Source organism: Apium graveolens, chromosome 3, assembly GCF_009905375.1.
Source record: "Apium graveolens cultivar Ventura chromosome 3, ASM990537v1, whole genome shotgun sequence".
NCBI classification, from domain to species: Eukaryota; Viridiplantae; Streptophyta; class Magnoliopsida; order Apiales; family Apiaceae; genus Apium; species Apium graveolens.
In genome coordinates, this window is record NC_133649.1 from 52,421,689 (window position 1) to 52,436,102 (window position 14,414).

The following is a 14,414-nucleotide window of genomic DNA, read 5'->3' on the forward strand; positions in this document are numbered from 1 at the left end:
GTCAATCAATTTGAATAAATCTAGATTTATAGACTTTTTGGTGGTCCGAAAGTTAGGACTTGTCTAGATTTTTTTATGATTACCCTAGATTTAAGATTTTTCTTTTTTATTTTCTAATTTTTCTTGGATGTTTACTTATCGCTCTTGTCTTCTACGTGATTGCTTGTCTTATATGCAAAGTGCTTGGGTTTGAGACCATACATCTAGATTAGTAAGACATTCTAACCTTTCATCTTCTAAAGTAGTAAGGCAAGGTTTTCTTTACCTACTAAAATTGAGTCAAAAGAAGTAGTAGAAATTCCACATTTAGTCATGTTTGTCTCACTTAAAGACCGTTGTTACCCCGCTCATTCCGTTGAACCCTCATGCATAGTCCTACCTCAAGTAACTGCAAATAATTTTGAAATCAACATCATAACATGAGCATGTTACCTAGGTTTGCTGAGGTATAGGGAGAGGATCTATATCTTTTCATTCGAGAATTTGAGGAAGTGTGTGCTTTATAAAAACTCCAACAACTTAGTGAAGACTTCGTTAGGCTCTGACTTATTAACTTTGCTTTTAAAGAAGAGGCCAAACAATGGTTGTATAGTCTCCGTTAACTCTATTTCCACGTGGGACGGATTTGTGTCTATCTTTCTTAAAAAATACTTTCAAAACCCTAAGACGAATAGACTTAGGAATGAAATCAACCAATTTCAACAAAATTCCAACTCAAATCCTCCTCAAAAACTTGGTCATTATCCAAACTCGGTCCCCTTGAATCCTCCTGGTTTTAATGAATCTGATAAGAAATTGAATTTCATTGAAAAGAGTATGGAAGCATTACTCAAATCTTAACAATATTTCATGCAAGATATGGCCTAAGATATACAATTGCTAAATTCAAACATACAATCCATATCTAAGCTAGAGATCCAAGTTAGTTAACTGGCAAACACAATTAGTGAGAGAGAAAAACTGTTTCCCTAGTCAACCCGAGACTAATCCTATATTTCATTCAAACCAAAAGTCTCACGAAAATGTGAACTTTGTCATCTCTTTAAGGTCTGATAATCAATTCAACAATCATACTGGTACTAATACTCATGAGGAAGATAAGCTAACATCTGAACCAAATCCTCTACTCTTGAATCCTAGTCTTCCACAATCTTCAAATCATAAAACTTCTGAAAATGAATCTAATGAGTCGTTACCGTCCAATGAACCACCTTCAAAACCTCACTCTGATGTGTCTAGTGAAAAAGCCTTTAAGTGGAAAGCCCCGTTTCCTCAAAAACTCATGTCAAACAAACAATATACTCAGTTAGATAAGATTTTAGAAGTCTTTAAGCAAGTCAAGATCAACATTCCTCTTTTAGATATAATTCAACAAGTTCCCTCTTATGCTAAGTATCTAAAAGATTTGTATACTCATAAAAGAACCACTCATGTTCCCAAGAAAGCTTTTCTAACCTCTCATGTTAGTTATAACTTGACAAATCAAATCCCAGTGAAGTATAAGGATCCTGGTTGTCCTACCATATCTTGTGTTATAGGTAACACCTTCATTGATAAACTTTTACTTGATTAGGAGCTAGTGTGAATATTCTTCCATTATATGTCTATAAAGCTGTGGGGTTGGGTGAACTTAAAAAGACCAGTATCACTCTTTAATTAGCTGATTGTTAAGTTAAAACTCCAGAGGGTATAGTTGAAGATATGTTGATTAAGATTGGTCATTTTGTCATTCCCATTAATTTCGTTGTTTTAGAGACCGAACCAATAAAAAATCTCAAAAATCCAATTCTCATCATTTTAGGAAGTCCTTTGATTGCTACCTCTAATGCTTTGATTAACTGTAGGAATGGTTCAATGAAACTCACTTTTAGAAACATGTCGATAGATCTTAAAGTCTTCCATGTAGGAAATCAACCTAATGAGCTTTTTGAACAACCTGTAGGAGTTAATTTGATAAATGAGGTTATGTCCTGGTTGAATCTTAAGGATAGTGAAATTGATTCTCTTCTTGGAGAAGATATTTCAATTGAGTATGAGAGCAATAGAGAACTTCATGATTTATATTAGAATTTGACTTGTGATGAGATATTAGAAAAATTGAATGCGATTTGTTTTAAACATGAAACTGAACTTGAGGATATTTATTTTAATCCTAAGATCATTGTTAAGACTTCTGTTGGTGAGCCACCCATACCCACACTCAATCCTATTCTTTCGTTTTCCACTCTCAATCATCCTTTGATAGTTGATAATGAAACTCATGATGTTATTTCTAGTAACAATGTTCATAACCATGAATTTTAAGTCATTAATTTTCTTAAACAACATAAAGAAGTATCTAATTGGTCTATAGATGATGTTAGTTTTATGAGTCTTATTCAGGTGAATGATCATATCTCTCTAGTGGATAATGTTGTTCTTATAGGTGAGTTTTACATGTATGTTGATGGTGTTACAAAGATAGTTTTTCCTCGATCTGGTATTGGTTAGTAAATATTTTTGTGTGTGTCTCACAGAGTAAAGTTTAGGTATGGGGGAGTAACCGTGTGTCCGTAAGTGTGTGTTATAGGTAATTATGTTTCTCCGTCATGTCCTTATCATGCATTCTCATCTTTTACTTTGTCATTTTTCTCTCATTTGCATACATTGAGGACAATGCATTATTTAGGTATAGGGGAGGGGTTTAGTAGTACTTAAAAAAATCTAAAAAAATTGAAAAATCCAAAAATCCAAAAAATAAATCAGAGATATTTTAGCTAAGTTGTCAAATCCACTCTTGTACTTTAATACTAGTTGGAGTTAGCAGTTTTTGCAAAACTTATGCATATGTAATGCCTTGAGATGATTTGAACGTAGTTGAGTAAGGTCGTCTTCATGAAACTTGTGTCGAACGAGTTTTTGCTTAAGAGTGCAAGACGGCACATTTGCACAAGGTCTTTGTAGGAAAGATTATTTGGGGAAGTTTTCGATATCTGAGACAGAGGCCACCTGTTGAAATAATGTCGAATTAAATTTTTGCGGAAAAAAAAGGAGGAAAAAAATAAAAAATGCTTGAATTAACTACTTCAATACCCAATATTCCTCACAAATAAAAAAAAGATTGTGATGATGGGCACAAGTAGTTTAATTAACTAGTCTTGTTTTGTGGCCTTTGTTACTCGAGCAATTAAGTCTGTAGGGGTATTTCAAAACCTAGTGTTCTACCAACTGGTTTGGGAGTCATTGACCCAAAACTCACTACATGGGTAACATAAAAAGCCTAAGAAAATGGACATTGCACAGTCAATTAAAAGAATAAATGAAAAAAAAACTGTGAATTTTGGCTAAATACTTGTTTTGACAGAGATTGGGTATGTTCAATATTGGTTGAAAAAATGAAATGTACTTACTCAATTCATTCTTCAGAGACCTATTTTCACGATACATCTTGGGATTTTTTGTAAACGGTCAGTTCGATATAAGTGGATTGTTGATACCTACATGTTGGCTATAATTAGAAGAGTCTTAAAGGCATGTATTTTTCTAATAATTTTTTGTGTTGACACCGATGAATGTTATTGTTAATAGAGTTTGAACACTTACTAGAATATTTCACAGATTTTATGGGCATTTCTTCTGTAAACCCTTAGGAAACAACACTACTCTTGTAGAGATCGTCTATGATTTTAACGGGTTAATAAACCAAAAATTTCGCGTCACGCCTACGAAAAGGAGCTTGGGGCTTTTCTTAATTTGCATTTTTTTAATTTTATTTTGTTAGGTCCATATTTAGCATATTTCTAATACCCATTTTATGTCCGTTTTCATAATTTTATTAATAAATAAATTGTTTTGTTTTGTTTTGTAGAAAAATAAATAAAATCAATTTGAGCAGGATAGGGTGAAAAAGGCAAGGAGGTGGAGAATATTTGAAGCTAAAGAAATTCGAATACTTTTTGGAGAAAAAGAAGGAAATATATCCTAAGCAGGATTTTCTATTTCAAGACCCAAGCCCTCATGTTTTCCCCATATATATTTGAGTCTCCTCTCTTGTATTTTTTTATCGTAGGTAACCCGCAGCCGCTATCTTTTGGGTGCGCACTAGGTATATGGGTCTCCCCTCTTGTATTTTACACACCCAATACCTAGAACACCAATTTAGAGATAGAATTTTGTTAGTTATTTGTTTTTCTCATCATTTTATCATGTGTAGCTAAATTTATTCCCTAAGATGAAAATAAAGTTAATTTAATTGCTTTTGATATCTTCTCGTTCCTATTGATTAATTTTCATGATTTTAGGCTTTTTTAATTATTTATTTTGTTAATTAAATCTTGTATTGGTGAGAATTATTCTCGATCTGTTTGGATTAACAAACCTTTCCTTATAAGATGTTGAGCCCTTAATCAACTGTAGAGGGGGGTGAATACAGTTAATATAATCAATTCGACAAAGCTTCAACAGAATCAATAGTTTTTATATTATTTGATAAAAACTTATTACACATGTACTCTCTCGAAAGGATGAACAAATATCCTTGAGAGCTGCTAGGTTATGCGAAAGATATAACAATATCGCAATGCTTATAGCATGAACCTAATCTGTGCTTTATATAAAGCACAGCTACTAATGTGTAAGGAATCCTATTCTATTAACAACAAGGAAACATATACAATTGCTTCTGAGATAAAGTCCTTCACCGACTTGAGTTCATGTTTCCTTTTCTTCCTTAAAGATCAACTGATGTGACAAATACTGATTTCATCATCCGTTGACATCATCATCTATTGATATTATTATCCTTCAAATTTCAACATCCGTTGATGTCATCATCATCCGTCGATGCAATCATCATCATCTGTCAATGCTTGTAATCATCCGTCGATGCTCGTAACTATCATCCGCCGATGTTAGTAATTATCATCTGTCGATGCTTCTGGTAGTTTCTGTTTGATATCATCAATTGCTCCTAACAATCTCCCCCAACTTGTTCATTATGGAATTATGGCCAAGTTCCAATTGATGATGTCAAAACTATCTAAATGCAGGAATCAAGTATGCATATTCAATCTTGCTTTAGAGAATATCAAACTTTACTCTTCATCCTGAACTGCTTCTTTAACTTGAGCAATGTCAGAGATTAACTCCACTTTCTCAGCTCAGAATGCTTCCAGAACTTTCTTTGACCAGCTTGGATAATTTCTGCTTTAATAATCTTCCTTTTCTTCTTTTCAACAATTTTGGCTTTAGACTCTGAAAACTTTGACTTCTCTCCTATCATCTCTTTTCCTTTAAGCTTCAAGTCAACAGTTAATGTAACTTGTGATCTGAGATATTCTGTTTGACTGTTTTTCCTTATAACTATACCTCTGGTTGGTTGTTAAAAGGATCATCTTCATAAAGTACTTGAGAAATTACAGCAATTTCAGCATTTGTTGTTTTTATGGATTTCTTGAAGTCTTCCTTTATTTACCTTAGCTGCTGTCTTCCAGAAATTGAGAAATTTAACTTGCTTCTGCACCAGCTTCTATCTCCAGAATACCTTGGTCTTCATCAACAACAGTTAAATTTTCAATTCTTCATTTGTGTCCTCCTTTGGCTATCCTTCTGTCTCCCTTATTACCTCCATCAAAAGTTTCAACATCAGTACTTGACAATTACAACTATTTGCATTTAGATTTAACAATTATCTCCCCCATTTGAATTCTGTACTTCAGCAAGTTGAGCAGACATTTGATCTTGTTTAGCTTCCAATCTAGCTTGACTGGCTTCAATTGAAATTTGTCTCAAAATTATTGGTGAAACTTGTTTATGAATTTCCTAATGAGTAGTCAGCTTTGAAGCAATCAATGATTCTTTAATCTGATTGATTTAAGTAGTAGTTGTTTCCCTGAGCTGTGTGTAAGGATCTAACAACTAAAGTTGATGCTTTCAGATGATTCAGCATATCAGGATTTGTAATCTTCTGTTCTGCTGTTTCCAGATGTGCAACAGCTTGTGTTCTGGAAATAGGATACATATAATCTTTCCAATGAGTATTCCAGAGATTATCAGAATAATCCTTTTCTTTTGTAGCATCTAATTCTTTCAGTTTCTGTTATCTCACATACATAGGCATATCTTCAGCGAAGAATAGATCATCCTTAGGATCTATAATAGTATTGGAGACATTAGCTTCTTCACCATCATTAGATTTTTTAATGACAACCGGATTTTGCACCAATAGCTGAACTTTATCACCAGCTTCAGCATGAAGATTTGAATGAGTAATTGGTGCAATATATGATCCAGTAGTTTCAGAAGCTTCCACACCTTCAACAATTAACTCCACATCTTCACGTATTGTAGATAAATGAATTAGAGCTTCAACATTATCTTCCAGAACTTCAGTTCCTGTAACATGCTGTGGTGATTCTGAAATAGATAAAAGTTTATGAATGGACTATTGTGCTACTACATCTTCAGAAATAACAGGGATTCCCTCTGATGATGGTAAAATAGAGTAAATGGACTGTTTTTCAACAAAAATAAGGATTATCTCATGTGGTGAAATAGTAAAATGTATGGACTGCAAGAAAGTATCAGTACTTAGACTTGTAGGGAGATCAATAGCCTTTGATACATCAGAGTTTTTCTGAGATTCAACAGACTGTTGTTCAACATCTATTCCTTTAGTACTCTAAGCATCTGCAAACATATAGCAAAGAAAACTTAATCTCTTTATTCTTTTATAGTAATCTCACTACTCCTCATACCTCACATCTCATGACTTATAACAGTCAGAGCTTCCTCATAAGGAATACTAAATCCTATCTCTCATCTTCCTCTCCTTTTACCAGGAAGGGTCATGCCTCTCTTAAATTCTATTTTTCTCTCAATCTTTTCACACATCTCACAAATAAAAGGCTCAGAAAGATTGTCCTATAGAAATAAGAGGTGGCTAAAGAAGGGTGATATGTGATCATACGACTAGAGGTAGTCCTTAACTAAGGTCTAGATGTAATCATTTCAACATGATTTATATCATGAAAAGTATATTATAAATGCTGAAAGAACTAAATTAGTATTTAAAATAAATGCCGATAAAGTAACACCAGTATTTATACCTTGTGAATCCATAATTAGGCTCACGGTAGATATTGTGGTTATGACAGTTGTTGTTCATCAATAATGAGAACCTCCATTTGAATTGGAGAGGATTTGATCAGGATACTGTCATGTACCATGATCTCAAACCTTTTTTCTTCTTGAAAGAACTAACACCTGAATGTGTTTATTGAAAGCTATCATAAAGTCTTCAGTAAAAATTAATGAAACCTCTGTGTCTCTATTAGTATCATCAAGATCTACCTCAGTAAGTAGTCTCTAACCAACTAAATGTAATTTCTGAGTGGTGAACATAATTCAAGAATTATAGCACATGATTTTTGGCAGCATTTGAGAAAGGAATTCAAGTGTTTCTATTGTGAGAAGAAATTTAAGATATAAGATATATGAAATTTGAGATTGAGTGTGGACAACTTTCTTGAACAGAAAAAGAAAGTTTCAAAAAGATTTTGAATGGTAAGCAACACTCAAAGATTATAATTCTGAATGATCAAGAATTAAATCTTCCTTAAATTTTCCTCTATAACAATATTTACTTCCTGTAGTGCTTAATTTGTACTATAGTGATTATATGAAACTTAAACATAGATTAGTTTATTCATATGCACTATGAAAAATATCTGGATTTTAGCATGCAGTACTGATTTGACATTTAATATTTAAGAACATTCAAGCACACATACAAGAAGGTAAACAAGTAATTACTTAGAAGGCAAAGAAGCTTAAAGATTTTCATTAATTATGAAGAAGATGAATACAAAGCAGAATCATAAAATAGTCCTAACAAAAGCTAGAAACTATTCCTAGAAACTATCCTATCTTCAACTTCTTCAGAGCTTCTTGCTTCTTCATGGCTCGACGGTGATATATTCTACTCATTGTGCCTGCAAGAGAGATGATATTCTCTTGCCAGTTCGAGAGCTTCAAGTCTCTGCTGCTTAGCCTCCTCTGCTAAGCGCACATCTTCAAGAGTCATTTCTAACTGAAACAACTGGAGATCTAGTTGTTGATCACTAGACAACTTCTCAAAGACTAATGATGGAACATCATAAGGACCAAAAATTTGATCGTTAATTTTAACTCTATGTCCCCAGGGGTCAATATAGACATGACCCTCTTCGAACTTGAAAGCTGGATAGTAAATCCTAGAAATATTATGAGTACTAAATGAACATTGAGCCATGAACATTCGAGAAGATGAGGAGTTGTGTACAAGAAGTCTTGAAAAATGAGTAAAAGTGCAGTGAGAAGTTTTGAGAGTGGAGAGTTGTATTTATAGAAAAGAAAGTAGAAACTGAAGAGACTCTTTGATTAACCATGCAATAATTAGACATAATGAGTATACATGATTGCGCGTATCTAGGCAAGCAAAAAATAATCTCTCTCTTCATATTCCTATTTTCAATGTAAATACTCAAGTATCAGCGGATACTTGCATCAGTAGGTAACCCATTTAAGCAATTAAAAGATATTCCACTCACTCACTGATTAATCAAAAATACTGTTAACAATTTATTTTGAATAAATTCAAAATAATCAATGAATTATAACAGTCAATCATGGTTTGACCGTTATCAGTATCTTAATTACTAGTATCAGGATTTATTAACTACTGACATAAAGTATTAGTCAAAACAAGTTTAACTAATAACAGAGTTTAGAAGCATAATCAGTAGTTCAACATGCAATTTTCACATAAGATCATTTAGCACAATTTGCATGTTTTCATGGCATCAAGCATTTAGCATAAAAGTTGGTATCTAACAAGTACTGACAAATAATAAGATACCATGCTTCAAAAATATCAGCATACTTAATTATCAGAGTTTGAGAACTGTCCTGAAATCATTCCCAATTCATTCACCAATCTTGTGAATGTAGCTTCACAGAGAGGCTTGGTGAATATATCTGCTACTTACTGATCTGTTAAAACAAAGACCAATTCCACTGTACCAACTTCCACATGTTCCCTTATGAAATGGTATCTGATACTAATGTGCTTAGTCATTGAATGCTGCACTGGATTTCCTATCATTGCAATAGCACTTTAATTATTACCGTATATAGGAATAGAAGAATAGTCTAACCCATAATCCAGCAGTTGATTCTTCATCCATAAAATCTGAGCACAATAGCTTCCTGCAGCAATGTATTATGCTTCTGCAGTTGAAGTGGAAATTGACTTTTATTTCTTGCTATACCAAGAAACCAATCTGCCTCCAAGAAATTGGCAGCTTCCAGAAGTACTTTTCCAGTGTCTTTTGCATCCTGCAAAATTAGCATCTAAATATCCAATTAGCTTAAAGTCTGAATCTCTAGGATACCATAATATGAGATCCATGGTGCCTTTGAGATACATAAAAATTCTTTTTACAGCTAATAGATGAGGTTCTCTAGGGTCATCTTGGAACCTTGCACAGAGACATGTAGCATACATGATATCAGGTCTACTAGCAGTTAGATATAGAAGTGAGCAAATCATACCTCTATAGTTAGTTATATCTACTGAAGAACCAATATTTAAATCCAACTTGGTTGCAGTGGCCATGGGAGTTGATGCAGTTGAGTAGTCTTGCATTCCAAATCTTTTGAGTAAATTCCTGGTGTATTTGGATTGATTTATGAAGATTCCTTCATTAGTCTGTTTGACTTGTAAGCCCATAAAGTAACTCAATTCTCCCATCATACTCATCTGATACCTAGACTACATTAGCTTTGCAAATCTCTCATAAAGTTTGTCATTAGCAGATCAAAAAATGATATCATCAACATATATCTGTACTAATAACAAGTCCTTACCATGGTATTTATAAAAGAGAGTTTTATCAATTGAACCACTTGTGAAACCACTCTCTAGAAGAAATAGAGCAAGTGTTTCGTACCAGGCCCTTGGAGCTTGCTTCAGTCCATAGAGTGCTTTATCCAGTAAGTAGACATGATCTGGATACCTTGGATCAATGAACCCTGGAGGTTGTTCAACATAAACTTCCTCTTCGAGTTCTCCATTTAAGAATGCACTCTTTATATTCATTTGGAACACCTTAAATTTCTTGTGAGCAGCATAGGCAAGAAAGATCCTTATTGCCTCTAGCCTTGCAACTGGAGCAAATGTCTCATCATAATCAATGCATTTTTATTGTGAGTAACCCTTTGCAACCATTATTGCTTTGTTCCTTGTAACAATGACCTCACTGTCAGTTTTGTTTCTGAACACTCACTTTGTGCCAACTACAGATCTGTTCTTTAGTCTTGGCACAAGAGTCCAGACTTTGTTCCTTTCAAATTCATTGAGCTCTTCTTATATTTCTGTGACCCAGTCAGCATCTTGTAGAGCTTCTTCAACTTTTTTAGGTTCAGTTTGAGATAGAAAAGAATGGTAGAGACATTCATTCTGAGTGGCTTTTCTCGTTCTTACACCACTGTTAGGGTTTCCAATGATTAAGTTAGGTGTGTGTGACTTAGACCATTTTCTTGCAGATGGAAGTTGACTCCTAAAAAATGAACATTCCCCTTTATCCATGAATTCTCTGTTATTTCTTTGAGTAGTACCACTGTTGTTTCCTGATGCTCCCCCTGAATCAGTGTTTCCATGGTTATCAGTATTTGACTCATCAAAATTAAAGGAAGATGAGTCTGATGATCTTTCTACTGATGTCTCTTGAGTTGAATCATTTGTTGTAGTATCTGGATTTAAGTTATGTTGCTCCCCCACAACATGTGCTTCAGTGTCAGAAGAATTTCCACAATTATGTGGAACTCAGAGCTTCAAGTGAAATCAGGACTTATTGTATCAGAGTTAGGATTTAAGAGTTCACCATAAGGTACTTCATTTTCAAATCTCAACTTGTCAAGGTCATCTGCATCTTCTAGACATGTTATCTTCTTGTCATCAAAAGATGCATGTATAGATTTCATGATTGTTCTTGTTCTCAGATTATAAATTCTGAAGGATTTTGTAGTCAACAGATAACCTATGAATATTCCTTCATCAGCTTTCAGATCAAACTTGGTCAGCTGCTTCGGATGAGTTTTGTTGTGCAAGACATGCCTGTACTTTAACAAGACTAAGTCAAATTGACAACCCTAAGTAAGTTGTATTGTAATCTTAATTTGTATTTTGTACTTGTAACATTTAAAGTCTGTAAAAATGTCAAAAGAGCAGACTGGAGTATTTTTCAGTAAACAGTATCAATCCTAAGAATTCTATCTGGAAGAAGATCAAGAAGATCATGCCTCAGAAGAATTATGAAGAAGCTTGGAGTTGAATAAATCTGTTTTGGGAAAAATGTTCTAAGTCAAGATCTCAACAAGTCATAGATTTAGTGTTATAGAGAAGTCTTTCGAGAACTCCAAATGACTTATCGAGAAGTCAGGAAAGCTTTTAGAGAACTCAGAGATATCTACAAGCCAAATTGAAGACATGAAGATTGGAGATATCGAAAAGTCACTTCTTCATTAGAGAACTCAGAGTTATCGACAAGTCAACATTCATTAGAGAACTCTAAGTTATCGATAAATCAAATTCCAATAGAGAACTCAGAGTATCGATAAGCCAAAATTCACTAGAGAACTCTGAGTTATCGATAAGTCAAATTTAACTAGGAAACTCTGAGTTATCGATAAGTCAATAAGCCACTAGAGAACTCAAAAATATCGATAAGTCAAAGTGAAGATATGAAGACTAGAGATCTCTACAAGCTAAATTCTATTATAGAGAACTCAGAGACTTCTACAAGCCAAACTTATAATTGAGTATTAGAGATCTTGATAAGCCATAATACTTATCGAGATGTCAAGTTTTCTATAGACCAAAATGGAGATCTCGAGGTAAAATCTCAAAGTACAATTTGCAGACCAGTTCAATATCCAAGATTTACAATCAACAAACAATCCAACTAGCTGGATTGACAAGTCTACAAAAAGCATCTTGAAGAGTGTGCAAGATCAAGGGTGAAGATTAACTGACAAAGGAAGATCAAAGTTAACATAGTATGCAAAGATATGCTAAGCCAGAAATGGAAGACATACTTTTCCTTAAATGGAAATGACAAGTGAGAGTTTACTAAAGTTAATAGCATGTCTTATTATACACTGTGTAAACCGGCAGTTAACTGAAATTATAAAGTTAACACCGGTCCTTTGTTAGTTGTAATAATTGAGATTAGGAACTCATATATTCTCTCAAGATAGAAGCTAAGATCTTTATCAACAAAGAGCCTAAAAATTTTGTAGCAAAACATTCTTAATTTTAATATAAAATTAAGTGAGTTTTGAAAGATCTGTGTTCTTTATTATTGCATGTTTAAATTTCTGCATGAACACATTTCACTAAAACTATTGATTTACTTTGTTCACAACCAAAATAGTTCAAGAAAAGCATAAAAATACAAAACACGCATTCACCCCCCCCCCCTCTGCATGTAATTCATTACCTAACAAGTGATATCAAAGCAAAATCTGAAAGTAAACAAATTCAAGGTCTTGGAAGAATGAATACACATAAAATCAGTAGCATCAAAATTCCTACCTTTGACAAAGCTAACTATACTCTTTGGAAAAAGAAAATGTTGTTGTTTATCATATGGTCATTCCAGCTCATTATGCTCCAAAAGATCCTTCTGAGTACACTGAGCCTGAAAAAGAGAAAGTTTCTCTGGATAGTGGCTTGCAACTGATATTGATAGAGTCACTTGACAATGTAATGTATAACAACATTGTCAACTGTGACACTACCAAGCAAATCTGGGAAAAGATTGAAATACTCTGTGAGGGAACTGAGGAAGTTAGATCTAATAAAAAAAGGATACTTATTTCATAATATGAGGGTTTCATGGCCAAGCCAAAAGAAAGTATCACTGATGTGTTTGAAAGGTTCAATAAGCTAATAAATGACTTGCAGCTCCATAACAAATACTATGAAGCTGAAGAGGTGAACTTGAAGTTTTTGCTCACACTCCCTGATCATTTGGAACAGAAAATCTGAGCAATCAGAGAAGGGAGAGATCTAAGCAGAATAACATTGGAAGTTCTTTATGGAATCTTGAAAACTTATGAATTAGAAATGATTCAAAGAAAATCATTAAGAACCGGACAAGGGCATGTTATAGATGGTTCAAGTGCTCTAATTGTCAATGAAAGCCAGACATTTAATGATGACTGAAAGGACATCTTCGATTAATTATTTATTTTGGTATTTACATAATTTAACATAATATTTAAAACACGTATATCCTCTCCAAATAGGCATAAATTTAATTGACATAATCAAAAGTGAAAATCCATATTTAGCAAAATATTTCAAAAATATTTTTTAAAGTGTATTTATATTCTTTAATATAAATATAAGAGATATTCCAATTTGCTAAAAATCAAAATATATTTTTAAAGGAATATACTCCAAAGCAATGAGATCGTAAAAGAACTATCGGAAATATGATCTTTCTTAGGCTCTCTTGCAATATTAATAAGGCAACAAGTTTGAAAAAGGAATATCAGAACTTGGATATTCTTTAGAAGGCTCATGCTAAATTTATTTCAAAAACAGATGTTTTTAAAAGGGATAAATATATATATTTCACTCCATAAATATTTATAAAACCAAAGATATATTTTTACACTCTTATATATTAATATTTATTATAAGAATATTAATATCTCATTTTATCCCCCTCCTCATATTTTTCAAAATGATTTTTCTCTCACATCTCAAATATATTATTTATTGGAGAAAATACTCTTAAATACTTAAAAATATTTCCCACACTCTCAAAATATTTTATATTTAAGGGAATATATTTTAATTATTTATTTTAGCCCAAACTGAGCCAACAAGGTCTATCTGTTTTCATAAAAGATCGTTCATATTTTATTTGGAACCGAACCCTGATTTAATCGTTTTAAATCCAAATAAAATACTTCCACTTGCTAGAAAATCTTGAAACTTAAGATTTTTTACTTAAATGGTATTTTCTATGCATGGTTAAAGTTTCGTAATTTTTGAGAAATTTTGTCCGGGTGTAATTTTTCTGGGTGTTGACCAAGACTTTGACTGAGCGTTTGACCAAGCTGCCTTTGACTAAAATTGACCAAAACTTGCAAATAATCATTTTATGATATTTAGATAATTATCATATTTTTGGTTGTATTTATTAAAAAGTTTTCAAAGTCATTATATTTAATGGTGCTAATTACTTAATTAATTAAGTAATTAATGATTAATTGAAAAAGCTAAAATCTATTATTATATAATTAATAGTTGCTGGGATTTTTCTTGTTTGTCCTATATGCAAGTTGCAAACAAACACACCTTATCCTCCACCTCATCAATG